Here is a 17447-nt window from a genome sequence, read left to right as displayed (position 1 = left end):
CGCTTTGAAGGCTTAGGCCATGACCATGAAACCTTGGCATCACATGCATTAATGCTTATGCATGCATGCATTTAAGTAAATGGCCGAATGAAATTAATGAAAGCATGCATGCATTTGCTTAATTGATATCATCATTGGCATTAAAGAATGAATGAAATGCATGCATTGTTAAAGCCAATAAAAGAATTCATTATTAAAGCAAATGGCTTTAACGTGAATGCATTGACATGAAACATTAAGCCAATAAATGCCATGGCCAATGAAAACATGCAAACTTTAAATTCTAATGCAATTAACGTTAATGCACTAAAGCATTATTAAAGCCATACATTGCAAATAAGTGCTTTAATGTTAATGCATTAAGCTTTATTGAAATAAATACAAGCATGCATGTAACGGTGCAAAATTAAAGCAAAGGGCATAGAGCTGGGAGAATTGCACCAACCGAGCTTCACAAGGAAGACCCCAACACCTGTGCCAACGTTTGCCTCAAACGTGAGGTCAAACATTAGTAGAGAAATACCTTGGAAGAGGAGCTAACGTTTGTGCCAATATTTGCCTCAAACATGAGGTCAAACGTTGGTTGATGAATTGATGTCTGGGAGGACTCAACGTTTGCGCCAACGTTTGTCTCAAATGTGAGGTCAAACGTTGGCCAAAGAATGCCTTGGAGGTGATCACGTTTGAGCTCACGTTTGACCTCAAACGTGAACCCAAACGTGAGTGACAGCAAAATGGTCGTTCTGCATAATGCCTTCACGAAGACGTTTGAGTCAACGTTTGTCTCAAACGTTGACTCAAACGTGAATGTTCCAAAGTCCAAATTACAAGCGGATTTCTTCTCAAGACCAAGAGCAACCCATCCGGATCCATCTTCAACCCAATTCCACTCCAAAGCAAGCAAAGGCCACATGACTCAAAGGCACACAGAAAAGCTAGATTAGGAATTTCATTTTGTAAATATTATTTTGATTTTTCATTTTCATTTTGTAAAAGCCTATATAAAGGCATTGGTTTCATTTCACTAAGTAGGCTGGCTCTGCTAGAGCATTAGGAGTAGGGTAGAATAGAAAGCCTTCTTTGAAGCACTTTTGATTTTTCTGCACTTTTACATTTCAAAAATAATCAATTCAGTTTTATATATTCCTCTTCTACTACAATTTCTTCTTCTGTTACAATTTTCTTTCTGCAATTATACAATTCAGTTTACATTGAGCTTGAATTTTGATCTTCTGTCCATTTGCTCTAAATTTACTTTCCTGCAAGTTTAATTTTCTGCAATTGATCTGAGTTCTAATTTACTGCTTCCATTTAACTTTCCAGCACCCAGCCCCTTTACATTCACTGCAATTTGCATTTCTTGCTATTTAAGTTTCTGCAATTTACATTTCTTGCTCTTTAAGTTTCTGTCCATTTACATTCTGCAACTTTAATTTCCCTGCAATTTTTACCTTCTGTTGCTCAACTTCACACAATTCACTCAATGTTAGCTTGACTAAACTAATCACCCGCTAAAGTTGCTTGCTTGATCCATCAATTCCTGTGGGATCGACCTCACTCTAAGTGAGTTATTACTACTTGATGCGACCCGGTATACTTGCCGGTTAGATCTATGTGTTTGGAAATTTGTTTTTCCATAAAAACACCATCAACTTGCAAATGAACAAGATAGCATGAAATAAATACTTTGCAGTAATGGAGAATATGTTGGAGTTTTGGAGATGCTTTGTCTTCTAAATCTCTGCTTTCCCCCTGTCTTCTTCTTCACGCACGCAAGGTTCCTCCTATGGCAAGCTATGTGTTGGTGGATCACCGTTGTCAATGGCTACCATCCCTCCTCTCAGTGAAAATGGTCCAGGTGCGCTGTCACCGCACGGCTAATCATTTGTCGGTTCTCACTTATGCTGGAATAGGATCCATTGATCCTTTTGCGTCTGTCACTACGCCCAACCCTTGTGAGTTTGAAGCTCGTCACAGTCATTCAATCCCTGAATCCTACTTGGAATACCACAGACAAGGTTTAGACTTTCTGGATTCTCAAGAATGCTGCCAATGGATTCTAGCTTATACCACGAAGATTCTGATTAAGGAATCCAAGAGATACTCATTCAATCGAAGGTAGAACGGAGGTGGTTGTCAGGCACGTGTTCATAGATTGAGAATGGTGATGAGTGTCACGGATCATCACATTCATCATAGTGAAGTGTGAATGAATATCTTAGATAGAAACAAGCGTGTTTGAATAGAAAACAGAAATAATTGCATTAATCCATCGAGACACGGTAGAGCTCCTCACCCCCAACAATGGAGTTTAGAAACTCATGTCGTTAAAAAGTACAAAGTTCAGATCTAAAAATGTCATGAGGTACTAAATAAATCTCTAAAGGTTGTTTAAATACTAAACTAGTAACCTAGGTTTGATGGCCCAAACCGGCGTTCCAAATCAGCTCAAAATTGCCCAGCGTTAAACGCCGGAACTGGCACAAGAATGGGAGTTAAACGCCCAAACTGGCACAAAAGCTGGCGTTTAACTCCAAGAAAAGTCTCTACATGAAAATGCTTCAATGCTCAGCCCAAGCACACACCAAGTGGGCCCGGAAGTGGATTTTTATGTCATTTACTCATATTTGTAAACCCTAAGCTACTAGTTCTCTATAAGTAGGACCTTTTGCTATTGTATTTCCATCTTTTGATCACTTTAGATCTGAGGATCATCTTTGAGTCGTCTTATGCTATCTTAGATCATGGGGGCTGGCCTCTCGGCCATGCCTAGACCTTGTTCTTATGTATTTTCAACGGTGGAGTTTCTACACACCATAGATTAAGGTGTGGAGCTCTGCTGTACCTCGAGTATTAATGCAATTACTATTGTTCTTCTATTCAATTCAGCTTATTCTTGTTCTAAGATATCACTTGTTCCTCAACTTGATGAATGTGATGATCCGTGACACTCATTATCATTCTCACCTATGAACGTGTGCCTGACAACCACCTCCGTTCTACCTTAGATTGAGTGGATATATCTTGGATCCCTTAATCGGAATCTTCATGGTATAAGCTAGAATTGATGGCGGCATTCAAGAGAATCCGGAAGGTCTAAACCTTGTCTGTGGTATTCTGAGTAGGATTCAAGGATTGAATGACTGTGACGAGCTTCAAACTCGCGATTGTGGGGCGTTAGTGACAGACGCAAAAGAATCACTGGATTCTATTCTGACATGATCGAGAACTGACAGTTGAATAGCCGTGCTGTGACAGAGCGTGTTGAACATTTTCACTGAGAGGACGGGACTGTAGCCATTGACAACGGTGATGCCCAACATACAGCTTGCCATGAAAAGGAGTAAGAAGGATTGGATGAAGACAGTAGGAAAGCAGAGAGACGGAAGGGACAAAGCATCTCCATACGCTTATCTGAAATTCTCACCAATGAATTACATAAGTATCTCTATCTTTACTTTATGTTTTATTTATCTTTTAATCATTAATCCTCCATAACCATTTGAATCTGCCTGACTGAAATTTACAAGATGACCATAGCTTGCTTCATACCAACAATCTCTGTGGGATCGACCCTTACTCGCGTAAGGTTTATTACTTGGACGACCTAGTGCACTTGTTGGTTAGTTGTGCGAAGTTGTGATAAAGAGTTGAGATTGCAATTGAGCGTACCATGTTGATGGCACCATTGATGATCACAATTTCGTGCACCAAGTTTTTGGCGCCGTTGCCGGGGATTGTTTGAGTTTGGACAGCTGACGGTTCATCTTGTTGCTTAGATTAGGTATTTTTCAGAATTTTTAAGAATGAATTCTAGTGTTTCAAGGTGATGTTCTTATCATCACCAAAGCTGATTGATCTTCATCAATTTAGCTCTTGAATGTAATGTCCTACTGAAGCTTGGCTATCCATGTCTAATTTCTTTAGACTAAAGCTTTAGACTAACATTGCATGATTCCTGGAATTCTTATTAAAAATTTTGAATCTCTTTATTTTCTTCTCCATATAATTTTCGAAAAAAAACCAAAAAAAAAAATTACAAATTCATAAAAACCAAAAATATTTCTTGTTTGAGTTTAGTGTCTCATTTTAAGTTTGGTGTCAATTGCATGTTTCTGTTCTTCATGCATTTATCATGTGTCTTCATTGATCTTCAAGTTGTTCTTGATGATTTACTTGCTCTGATCTTTAAATTCTCTTGTTTTGTGTGTTTTGTTGTTTCTCATATGCATTCTCAATTTTTTAGTGTCAGTGGTATACAAACTTCTAAGTTTGGTGTCTTGCATGCATTGTTTATTTAATTTTAGTTGCATTTTGATTTTTCCTCATCATTAAAAATCCAAAAAAATTTCTAATTTGTGTCTTTTCAAGTCAATAATGCAAAGAATTGAAGATTCAGAACATACAACAGAGGAATTACACAAAAAAAGCTGGGCGTTCAAAACGCCCAGTGAAGAAGGAAAACTGGCGTTTAAACGCCAGCCAGGGCACCTGGCTGGGCGTTTAACTCCCAAAAGGGTAGAGTTTTGGGCGTTAAACACCAAAATGGATACCATTTTGGGCGTTTAACGCCAGGATGGCACAAGAAGGAAGATTTTGTTTTCAATTCAAATTTTTTTCAAGTTTTCATAATTTTTCAAAATCAAATCTTTTTCAAATCATATCTTTTCAATCATATATTTTCAAAATCAATTTCTTTCCATTTTCAAAAATACTTGCTAACAATTAATGATTTGATTCAACATTCCAAGTATGTTGCCTTTTCTGTTGAGAAAGGTTTAATGTTTGAATCATATCTTTTCTTGTTAGCCAAGTCCTTGATTTTAAAAATCAAATCTTTTTAAATTGTTTTTCAAATCATATCTTTTCAATCAAATCTTTTTAAAATCATAACTTTTCAATCATATCTTTTTAATCACATCTTTTTCAAGATAGTTTTCAATTCATATCTTTTTGAATTCTAATTTCAAAATCTTTTTCAAAAATCATTTTACTTCTTTCTCAATCTTAATTTTTGAAAATCATCAATCAATTTTCAAATTGTTTTTAAAATGTTTTTAATTTATTTTCGAAAATTTCTTCCCCTCTTCTCACATCCTTCTATTTATGGACTAACATGTACAATTCGAACTCTATCTTTCTAAGTTCGAATTCTTCTACCTCTTCCTTCTATTTTTCTTTTCCTCTGACACCTCAAGAAATCTCTACACTGTGGCATAGAGGATTCCATACTTTCTTGTTCTCTTCTCTTTCATATGAGCAGGAGCAAAGACAAAAGCATTCTTGTTGAGGCTAACCCTGAACCTGAAAGGACCTTGAAGCGAAAGCTAAGAGAAGCTAAAGCACAACTTCATCTGATCGATCAATTCATCTCTGTAAGGGGGCAAGTACGTTGTGGGAAACTATAGAAGAAAGAAGAAAGGAGAAAGCTTACTTGCCGCCCAATCCTTCCCAACTCTGGCCACCTGTAGCTAATTCCGAGATAACCTCTATTCCATGAATCAATAAATCAAACTAAAAGCCCTTTTCTAGATAGGGCTGTGCGAGAGGCCAATATGACTATCTATATAAGTTCTTCGCCTCAGGCTCCCCTGGTAGACTATCGCAATCTACCGAGGCTGGCGCTGGGAATCTGTCGCTACTGTAGTTGCTCTTTTGTCTCTATCTGCTCTGTAGAGGACTAACAGAAATCTTCAAAGAAGAAGAACCCATGGCAGCCGAACACAACAACAATGCAAGGAAGGTGCTGGGTGACTTTACTGCACCTACTCCCGACTTCTATGGGAGAAGCATCTCTATCCCTGCCATTGGAGCAAACAACTTTGAGCTTAAGCCTCAATTAGTTTCTCTAATGCAACAGAATTGCAAGTTCCATGGACTTCCATTGGAAGATCCTCATCAGTTTTTAGCTGAATTCTTGCAAATCTGTGACACTGTCAAGACTAATGGGGTTGACCCTGAGGTCTACAGACTTATGCTATTTCCTTTTGCTGTAAGAGACAGAGCTCGGATATGGTTGGACTCACAACCTAAAGAAAGCCTGAACTCTTGGGAAAAGCTAGTCAATGCCTTCTTGGCAAAGTTCTTTCCACCTCAAAAATTGAGTAAGCTTAGAGTGGAAGTCCAAACCTTCAGACAGAAGGAAGGTGAATCCCTCTATGAAGCTTGGGAAAGATACAAACAATTGATCAAAAAGTGTCCTTCTGACATGCTTTTTGAGTGGAGCATCATAGGTATCTTCTATGATGGTCTGTCTGAACTGTCCAAGATATCATTGGATAGCTCTGCTGGAGGATCTTTTCATCTGAAGAAGACGCCTGCAGAAGCTCAAAAACTCATTGAAATGGTTGCAAATAACCAATTCATGTACACTTCTGAAAGGAATCCTGTGAACAATGGGACAAATCAGAAGAAATGAGTTCTTGAGATTGATACTCTGAATGCCATATTGGCTCAGAACAAAATATTGACTCAGCAAGTCAATATGATTTCTCAAAGTCTGTCTGGAATGCAAGCTGCACCAGGCAGTACTAAGGATGCTTCATCTGAAGAAGAAGCTTATGATCCTGAGAACCCTTCAATGGAAGAGGTGAATTACATGGGAGAACCCTATGGAAACACCTATAATCCTTCATGGAGAAATCATCCAAATCTCTCATGGAAGGATCAACAGAGACCTCAACAAGGTTTCAACAACAATAATGGTGGAAGAAACAGGTTTAGCAATGGCAAGCCTTTTCCATCATCTTCTCAGCAACAGATAGAGGATTCTAAGAAGAGCTACTCTGACTTAGCAACCATGGTCTCTGATCTAATCAAAACCACTCAAAGTTTCATGACTGAAACAAGGTCCTCCATTAGAAACTTGGAGGCACGAGTGGGTCAGCTGAGTAAGAAAGTTACTGAACTCCCTCCTAGTACTCTTCCAAGCAATACAGAAGAGAATCCAAAAGGAGAGTGTAAGGCCATCAACATGGCCGAACTTGGAGAGGAGAAAGAGGTAGTGAGCGCCACTGAGGAAGACCTCAATGGAAATCCACTGGCCTCCAATGAGTTCCCTAATGAGGAACCATGGGAATCTGAGGCTCACACTGAGACCATAGAGATTCCATTGGATTTACTTCTGCCATTCATGAGCTCTGATGAGTATTCTTCCTCTGAAGATGATGAAGATGTCACTGAAGAGCAAGTTGCTAAGTACCTTAGAGCAATCATGAAGCTAAATGACAAGTTATTTGGTAATGAGACTTGGGAGGATGAACCCCCTTTGCTCACCAAAGAACTGGCTGACTTGTCTAGGCAGAAACTACCTCAAAAGAGACAGGACCCTGGGAAGTTCTCAATACCTTGTACAATAGGCACCATGACCTTCAAGAAGGCTCTGTGTGACCTAGGGTCAAGCATAAATCTCATGCCTCTCTCTGTAATGGAGAAGCTAGGGATCTTTGAGGTACAAGCTGCAAGAATCTTACTAGAGATGGCAGACAATTCAAGAAAACAAGCTTATGAACTTGTAGAAGATGTTCTGGTAAAAGTTGAAGACCATTACATCCCTGCTGATTTCATAGTCCTAGAGACTGGGAAGTGCATGGATGAATCCATCATCCTTGGCAGACCCTTCCTAGCCACAGCAAAGGCTGTGATTGATGTTGACAGAGGAGAATTGATCATTCAAGTGAATAAAGAATCCCTTGTGTTTAAGGCTCAAGGATATCCCTCTGTAGCCATGGAGAGGAAGCATGAAGAGCTTCTCTCAAAATAGAGTCAAACAGAGCCCCCACAGTCAAACTCTAAGTTTGGTGTTGGGAGGCCACAACCAACTTCTAAGTTTGGTGTTGAACCCCCACATTCAAACTCTAAGTTTGGTGTTGGGAGGTTCCAACATTGCTCTGAGTATCTGTGAGGCTCCATGAGAGCCCACTGTCAAGCTACTGACATTAAAGAAGCGCTTGTTGGGAGGCAACCCAATGTTATATTTATCTATTTTTCCTTTGTTATTTTATGTTTTCTACAGGTTGATGATTATGGAAAGTCACAAAATCAATTGAAAAAGCAAAAACAGCATGAAAAATAGAAAGAAAAACAGCATACCCTGGAGGAAAACTTGTTGGCGTTTAAACGCCAGTAAGGGCAGCAAATGGGCGTTTAACGCCCAGTCTGGCACCATTCTGAGCGTTTAACGCCAGAAAGGGGCACCAGACTGGCGTTAAACGCCAGGAAAGGGCAAGAAGCTGGTGTTAAATGCCAGAAATAGGCACCAGCCCAGCGTTTAACGCCAGAATTGGCATAAAGAGCAATTTTGCTCGCCACTTGGTGCAGGGATGAATTTTCCTTGACACCTCAGGATCTGTGGACCCCACAGGATCCCCACCTACCCCACCACTCTCTCTCCTCTTCACCCATTCACCAATCACCTCAACACCTCTTCCCCCAAAACCCCTCACCTATCATATCCCACTATTCTCCTCACCACTCACATCCACCCTTCATAAAACCCCACCTACCTCACCATTCAAATTCAAACCACTTTCCCTCCCAAACCCACCCATCCATGACCGAACCCTACCTCTCTCCCCACCCCTATATAAACCCTTCTTCACTCCTTCATTTTCACACAACCTACACACTACTTTTTCCCCTTGGCAGAAAAACAAAGCCACCTCAATCTCCTCTATTTCTTCTTCTTCTACTCTCTTCTTTCTTCTTTTGCTCGAGGACGAGCAAACCTTCTAAGTTTGGTGTGGTAAAAGCATTGCTTTTTGTTTTTCCATAACCATTTATGGCATCTAAGGCCGAAGAAACCTCTAGAAAGAGGAAAGGGAAGGCAAAAGCTTCCACCTCTGAGTCATGAGAGATGGAGAGATTCATCTCAAGGGTGCATCAAGACCACTTCTATGAAGTTGTGGCCAAGAAGAAGGTGATCCCCGAGGCCCTTTTCAAACTCTAAAAGAGTGAATATCTGGAGATCCGACATGAGATCCGAAGAAGAGGTTGGGAAGTTCTTACCAACCCCATTCAACAAGTCGGAATCTTAATGGTTCAAGAGTTCTATGCCAATGCATGGATCACCAAGAACCATGATCAAAGTGTGAACCCAGACCCAAAGAATTGGCTTACAATAGTTCGGGGGAAATGCTTAGATTTTAGTCCGGAAAATGTAAGGTTGGCATTCAACTTGCCCATGATGCAAGGAGATGAACACCCTTACACTAGAAGGGTCAAATTTGATCAAAGGTTGGACTAAGTCCTCATAGACATTTGTGAAGAGGGTGCTCAATGGAAGAGAGATTCAAGAGGAAAGCTGGTTCAACTGAGAAGGCATGACCTCAAGCCCGTGGCTAGAGGATGGTTGGAGTTTATCCAACGCTCAATCATTCCCACTAGCAACCGGTTTGATGTTACTATAGACCGGGCTATCATGATTCATAGCATCATGATTGGAGAAGAAGTAGAAGTTCATGAGGTTATATCCCAAGAACTTTATAAGGTGGCGGACAAGTCCTCTACCTTGGCAAGGTTAGCCTTCCCTCATCTCATTTGTCACCTTTGTTATTCAGTCGAAATTGACATAGAGGGAGACACCCTCATTGATGAGGACAAGCCCATCACTAAGAAAAGGATGGAGCAAACAAGAGACCCCACTCATCATGAAATCCCTGAGATGCCTCAAGGGATGCACTTTCCTCCACAAAACTATTGGGGGTAAATCAACATCTCCCTAGGAGAATTGAGTTCCAACATGGGACAACTAAGGATGGAGCACCAAGAACATTCCATCCTCCTCCATGAAATTAGAGAAGATCAAAGAATCATGAGAGAGGAGCAACAAAGGCAAGGAAGAGACATTGAGGAGCTCAAGCACTCCATAAGATCTTCAAGAGGAAGAACAAGCCGCCATCACTAAGGTGGACCCGTTCTTTATTCTCCTTGTTCTTTATTTTCCTGTTTTTCGAATTTTTATGCTTATGTTCATCATCTATGTTTGTGTCCTTTGATCATTAGTGTCTTAGTGTCTATGCCTTAAAGTTATGAATGTCCTATGAATCCATCACCTTTCTTAAATGACAAATGTCCTTAATTGAAAAGGAGAAGAATTGCATGAATTTTGAATTTTATAACAGATTAATTATTTTGATGTGGAGGCAATACTTTGACTTCTGAATGTATGCTTGAACAGTGCATATGTCTTTTGAATTTATTGTTCATGAATGTTGGCTCTTGAAAGAATGATGAAAAAGGAGACATGTTATTGAGGATCTGAAAAATCATAAAAATGATTCTTGAAGCAAGAAAAAGTAGTGAATTCAAAAAAAAAAAGAGATAGTATATTCGAAAAAAAACGAAAAAAAAACGAAAGAAATAATAAAGTTGTGATCCAAGGCAAAAAGAGTGTGCTTAAGAACCCTGGACACCTCTAATTGGGGACTCTAGCAAAGCTGAGTCACAATCTGAAAAGGTTCGCCCATTTATGTGTCGGTGGCATGTATGTATCCGGTGGTAATACTGGAAGATAGAGTGCTTTGGGCCACGGCCAAGACTCATAAAGTAGCTATGTTCAAGAATCATCATACTTAACTAGGAGAATCAATAACACTATCTGGACTCTGAGTTCCTAGAGAAGCCAATCATTCTGAATTTCAAAGGATAAAGTGAGATGCCAAAACTGTTCAGAGGCAAAAAGCTAAAAGCCCCGCTCATCTAATTAATACTGATCTTCATAGATGTTTTTGGAATTCATTGCATATTCTCTTCTTTTTATTTTATCTTATTTGATCTTCAGTTGCTTGGGGACAAGCAACAATTTAAGTTTGGTGTTGTGATGAGCGGATAATTTATACGCTTTTTGGTATTGTTTTTAGTATGTTTTTAGTATGTTTTAGTTAGTTTTTATTATATTTTTATTAGTTTTTAGTTAAAATTCACTTTTCTAGACTTTACTATGAGTTTCTGTGTTTTTCTATGATTTCAGGAATTTTCTGGCTGAAATTGAGGGACCTGAGCAAAAATCTGATTCAGAGGCTGAAAAGGACTGCAGATGCTGTTGGATTCTGACCTCCCTGCACTCGAAGTGGATTTTCTAGAGCTAAAGAAGCCCAATTGGCGTGCCCTCAACTGCGTTGGAAAGTAGACATCCTGGGCTTTCCAGCAATGTATAATAGTCCATACTTTTCCCAAGATTTGATGGCCCAAACCGGCGTTCCAAATCAGCTCAAAACTGCCCGGCGTTAAACGCCGGAACTAGCACAAGAATGGGCGTTAAACACCCAAACTGGCACAAAAGCTGGCGTTTAACTCCAAGAAAAGTCTCTACACGAAAATGCTTCAATTCTCAGCCTAAGCACACACCAAGTGGGCCCGAAAGTGGATTTTTATGTCATTTACTCATATTTGTAAACCGTAAGCTACTAGTTCTCCATAAGTAGGACCTTTTGCTATTGTATTTTCATCTTTTGATCACTTTAGATCTGAGGATCATCTTTGAGTAGTCTTATGCTATCTTAGATCATGGGGGCTGGCCTCTCGGCCATGCCTAGACCTTGTTCTTATGTATTTTCAACGGTGGAGTTTCTACACACCATAGATTAAGGTGTGGAGCTCTGCTGTACCTCGAGTATTAATGCAATTACTATTGTTCTTCTATTCAATTCAGCTTATTCTTGTTCTAAGATATCACTTGTTCCTCAACTTGATGAATGTGATGATCCGTGACACTCATCATCATTCTCACCTATGAACGTGTGCCTGACAACCACCTCCGTTCTACCTTAGATTGAGTGGATATCTCTTGGATCCCTTAATCGGAATCTTCGTGGTATAAGCGAGAATTGATGGCGGCATTCAAGAGAATCCGGAAGGTCTAAACCTTGTCTGTGGTATTCTGAGTAGGATTCAAGGATTGAATGACTGTGACGAGCTTTAAACTCGCGATTGTGGGGCGTTAGTGACAGATGCAAAAGAATCACTGGATTCTATTCCGACATGATCGAGAACTGACAGCTGAATAGCCGTGCTGTGACAGAGCGCGTTGAACATTTTCACTGAGAGGACGGGACTGTAACCATTGACAACGGTGATGCCCAACATACAGCTTGCCATGGAAAGGAGTAAGAAGAATTGGATGAAGACAGTAGGAAAGCAGAGAGACGGAAGGGACAAAGCATCTCCATACGCTTATCTGAAATTCTCACCAATGAATTACATAAGTATCTCTATCTTTACTTTATGTTTTATTTATCTTTTAATCATTAATCCTCCATAACCATTTGAATCCGCCTGACTGAGATTTACAAGATGACCAAGCAACAATCTCCGTGGGATCGACCCTTACTCGCGTAAGGTTTATTACTTGGACGACCCAGTGCACTTGCTGGTTAGTTGTGCGAAGTTGTGATAAAGAGTTGAGATTGCAATTGAGCGTACCATGTTGATGGCGCCATTGATGATCACAATTTCGTGCACCACTTGCTCACATAAAACTAGTTGGTTGTGGGTAATAAGACTCTAGAAATTAAAAATACAAAGATCCTTGACAATGAAGTAATACAGAGAAGGAAAAATAAGAGCTGAAGAAGAAAAAAAAAGAAACAAAGAGAAGAACAAAGATTGAAAGGCTAGGCATCAATGATAGAATTTTGGGTATGTGTCTGTGGTGTTGATGTTAAGGGATATACTTAGGCAAGTAAATCTAAGGGATGCTTTATCACTCGGTAACTTGAGTTAACTAACTCAGGATTATCAATTGAAAACTCACTATCAAGAGTAGCCCTATGACAGAAAATTTAGCAACCCAAAGATGTGCTGGACACCACTATCCAAATAGAACTTCAAGTTATATGCCTGTGATTGAATGTGTTAAGGAGAAAGGCTTGAGCTAGTAAATCCTTAGGAGTGTTTCAACACTTAACAACTTAAACCAACTGGTTTAGGATTGTTGATTGAAAGCTCATGCTGCCTTAAGACAGGATTTTTAGCTCAAATGAAACAAAGAAGTCTTGAAAAAAAGAGAAAAGAACAAGTTGAGGATTGTGTACTAAAGCAATGAAAAAGAGTCTAACAAGATTAACCAAACTAGTATTGAAGCGAGTGTCTTAACCAGAGAACTTAGGTGAGCCTTGATTATTTGCAAAAAACAAATGACTCCACTAATGAGGATGATGACAGACTCTATGAAAGAACTCTTCTTTGTTGTGTCATTCAATTCTTGCATTTTAAATTCTTTTATTAAGTTCTTTTATCTTTTGCTTGAGGACAAGCAACATTTTAAGTTTGGTGTTGTGATGCATGTGCATCTTAGTTAGATTAGCTTGTTAGTTTAGTTAGTTTTAGCTTAATTTCATTAATTATCTTTGAAATAAACAAGCACTTTGATGAGTTTTACCTCCATGCATTAAAATACCAAGAACTAGGTAAATGTTAGCCAAATTCATGCAAATAATTCAAGGAACTTATAAATGAATTAATATGAATGAGTCTCTTTAAATTGGTTATATAGAATGGCAAGACTTTGAGGCAAGTTCTTTGGTTAATGATAGGTGATGAAGCAAGAAAGCCTTGGAGCAAGAACGAAGCCATCAAGGGCGTTGCCAACTCCAGTAGCAAGTTGGCAACTCAAGTTGCCAACTCTAGCAGCAAGTTGGGAACTCAAGTTGCCAACTCCAATACAAGATCATGGCTCCAGGGAAAGAGAAGCACGTTAACAACTCAAGTTGCCAACTCCAATATGAGATTCAAGCTCCATGAAGGATGACAAGCACATTGGCAACTCAAGTTGCCAACTCCAAGATGAAATTCAAGATCCAAGGAGGTAACAAGCACGTTGGCAACTCAAGTTGCCAACTCCAACATGAAATTCAAGCTCTAGGAAGTGATAAGCACGTTGGCAACTCAAGTTGCCAACTCCAATAGGGAATTCAAGCTCCAGGAGGATGGAAAGCACGTTGACAACTTGGAAACCAAGTTGGCAATGCCCTTGTAAGAAGCTCCAGTCCTAGGAGGCAATATGCACGTTGCCAACTTGAAGATTGTGAAGGCGTGTTTGCCAAAAACGCCTGCGAGCTCCAGCCCTAGAAGGTAACATGCACGTTGCCAACTTGAGGCGTGTGAAGGCGTGTTTGCCAAAAACGCCTGCGAGCTCCATCCCTAGAAGGTAACATGTACGTTGCCAACTTGAGGAGTGTGAAGGCTTGTTTGCCAATAATACCTGCAACCCTGGCAGCCTGACCTTGTCCCCTTCAATGATGTATAATAGTCTATAGTGGGGCACAAAATTGAAGCTCAAACCATAGGCAACTTTGAGCCCCAAAAATAAGCACAAGAATCTTGAATCCAAAGAGCAGAAGAGCATGTTGCCAACCTGAGTTAGCAACGCCTTCACCAAGTCTCAGCTCAGGAAATTAAGACACACGTTGCCAACTTGCAAATGCAAAGACATGTGTGCCAAAAACGTGCTTAATGGGCCCAAATTGCTAAGGTATGTGTACAAGCTCTATGTTTTCTTGAAGGTGCTGCAATTCCATTCAGGAGCTTACCAATCCAACAAGAACAAAGCCCATTTGCTAACCCAACAAGCATGGTTGAGGTCCTCTCAAAGAGCTAAAATACTAGTATAAATAGAAAGGTTTGGGGGGACATTTACACTACACTTTTTAGTGTTACTTTTTACTGCATTTTGGGAGAATAACGGTGAACTATTTTGTTTTCTTGTAGCTTTGAATTTCAGTTTTTAGAATTCCTCTCTTTCATTCGTCTCTACACTTAAATTAATTTTCATCTTTGCAATTGTAGTTGTAATTGGAGCCATAATTCACTAAACCCCAACTTCACTAGGGGGAGGAGCTCTGTTTGTTTAAATAAATTGATATCTCTCCGTTTCCTTCTCAATTCAACTGGATTTCTCTTAGAGGGAACTCTTGTTCTTCAAAGATTCAATCACCATCGAGAGAGGGATTGAATCTATATGAATTATGGGGCACAAAATTGTGATATCAATGGCGCCAACAACTTGGTACGCACAATTATAATCGTAACTCTTTTTCACAACTTCGCACAACTAACCAGCAAGTGCACTGGGTCGTCCAAGTAATAAACCTTACATGAGTAAGGGTCGATCCCACAGAGATCGTCGGCTTGAAGCAAGCTATGGTCATCTTATAAATCTCAGTCAGGCGGATTCAAATGGTTATAGAGTTTTGAAAATTAAAAGATAAATAAACATAAAATAAAGATAGAGATACTTATGTAATTTATTGGTGGAAATTTCAGATAAGCGTGTGGAGATGCGTTATTCCTTCTGAATCTCTGCTTTCCTACTATCTTCGTTCAATCATTCATACTCCTTTCCATGGTAAGCTGTATATTCGGGCATCACCGTTGTCAATGGCTACCTCCCATCCTCTCAGTGAAAATGGTCCTCTACGGTTTCCCGCATGGCTAATCATCTATCGGTTCTCGACCTTGTCGGAATAAGATCCATTGATCCTTTTGCACACTGTCACTGTGTCCAACACTCGCGATTTTGAAACTCGTCACAGTCATCCCATCCCAGATCCTACTCGGAATACCACATACAAGGTTTAGACTTTCTGGATCCCAAGAATGCTACCAATTGATTCTAGCTTATTGGTGCACGAATTTGTGATTCGCACAACTAACCAGCAAGTGCCCTGGGTCGTCCAAGTAATACCTTACGTGAGTAAGGGTCGATCCCACGGAGATTATTGGTTTGAAGCAATCAATGTTTATTTTATTAATCTTAGTCAGGAGGCCAATGAAGTTATTTGGATTTAATTTTAAGAAGTCAAAGTATTTAAAATTGTAAGAAAAATAAGAGAGAATCAAAGCGTTACTTAGTGTGCAGTTATGAGAAATATGTTGGAGTTTTGGAGATGCTTTGTCCTCTGACTTCAACTCTTCCTTGAAATCCTTCAACACACGCAAGGCTCCTTCCATGGCAAGCTCTATGTAGAGTGTCACCGTTGTCAGTGGCTACTTCCCATCTTCTCAGTGAAAACGTTCCTATGCTCTGTCACAGCACGGCTAATCATCTGTCGGTTCTCAATCAGGTTGGAGTAGAATCCATTGATTCTTTTGCGTCTGTCACTAACGCCCAGCCTTCAGGAGTTTGAAGCTCGTCACAGTCATTCAATCCCAGAATCCTACTCGGAATACCACAGACAAGGTTTAGACCTTCCGGATTCTCATGAATGCTGCCATCAATCCAGCTTATACCACGAAGATTCTGATTAAGGAATCTAAGAGATACTCATTCAATCTGATGTAGAACGGAGGTGGTTGTCAGGCACACATTCATGGATTGAGGAAGGTGATGAGTGTCACGGATCATCACCTTCTCCATAATTAAGCGCGAATGAACATCTTAGATAAGAACAAGCGTGTTTGAATGGAAAACAAAGGAATTGTATTAAATCATCGAGACGCTGCAGAGCTCCTCACCCCCAACAATGGAGTTTAGAGACTCATGCCGTCAAAAAGTATGTAATTCAGATCTGAAAATGTCATCCGGTCCAAGATAAGTCTCTAAAAGTTGTTTAAATAGTAAACTAGTAACCTAGGTTTACAAAAAATGAGTAAACTAAGATAATTGGTGCAGAAATCCACTTCTGGGGCCCACTTGGTGTGTGCTGGGGCTGGGACTAGAGCTATCCACGAGTTGAGTCCTTTCTTGGAGTTGAACTCCAAGTTATGACGTGTTTTGGGCGTTCAACTCCGGATCATGACGTATTTCTGGCGTTTAACTCCAGACAGCAGCGTGTACTTGGCGTTCAACGCCAAGTTACGTCGTCTATCTTCGCGCAAAGTATGGACTATTATATATTGCTGGAAAGCCCTGGATGTCTACTTTCCAACGCCGTTGAGAGCGCGCCAATTGGACTCCTGTAGCTCCAGAAAATCCATTTCGAGTGCAGGGAGGTCAGGATCCAACAGCATCAGCAGTCCTTTTTCAGCCTAACTCAGATTTTTGCTCAGCTCCCTCAATTTCAGCCAGAAAATACCTGAAATCACAGAAAAACACACAAGCTCATAGTAAAGTCCAGAAATATGATTTTTGCCTAAAAACTAATATTATTCTACTGAAAACTAATTAAAACATGCTAAAATCTACATGAAATTACCCCCAAAAAGCGTATAAAATATCCGCTCATCACAACACCAAACTTAAACTGTTGCTTGTCCTCAAGCAACTAGATAAGTAAAATAGGTTTTAAAAGAAATTAAGAAGTAATAATATTTTAGAGTTTTAAATGAAGCTCAGATCCTTATTAGATGAGCGGGGCTTGTAGCTTTTTGTTTCTGAACAGTTTTGGCATCTCCCTTTATCCTTTGAATTTCAGAATGATTGGCATCCATAGGAACTTAGAATTCAGATAGTATTATTGACTCTCCTAGTGTAGTATGTTGACTCTTGAACACAGTTATTTTATGAGTCT

At 39.8% G+C, this 17447-nt stretch overlaps 1 non-coding gene across 1 annotated transcript; it reads right to left on the bottom strand.

The window, feature by feature from the left end:
* Window positions 1-6106: 6106 nt before the first annotated feature.
* Window positions 6107-6214, bottom strand: LOC112716138 (small nucleolar RNA R71). The gene has a single exon (XR_003160184.1). It is a non-coding gene; the product is annotated as a small nucleolar RNA R71 (small nucleolar RNA).
* Between the last annotated feature and the right edge of the window lie 11233 nt (window positions 6215-17447).

Source organism: Arachis hypogaea, chromosome 1, assembly GCF_003086295.3.
Source record: "Arachis hypogaea cultivar Tifrunner chromosome 1, arahy.Tifrunner.gnm2.J5K5, whole genome shotgun sequence".
NCBI classification, from domain to species: domain Eukaryota; kingdom Viridiplantae; phylum Streptophyta; class Magnoliopsida; order Fabales; family Fabaceae; genus Arachis; species Arachis hypogaea.
The sequence above is the reverse complement of the archived record's forward strand: the minus strand, read 5'-3'. Positions and strand labels throughout refer to the sequence as shown.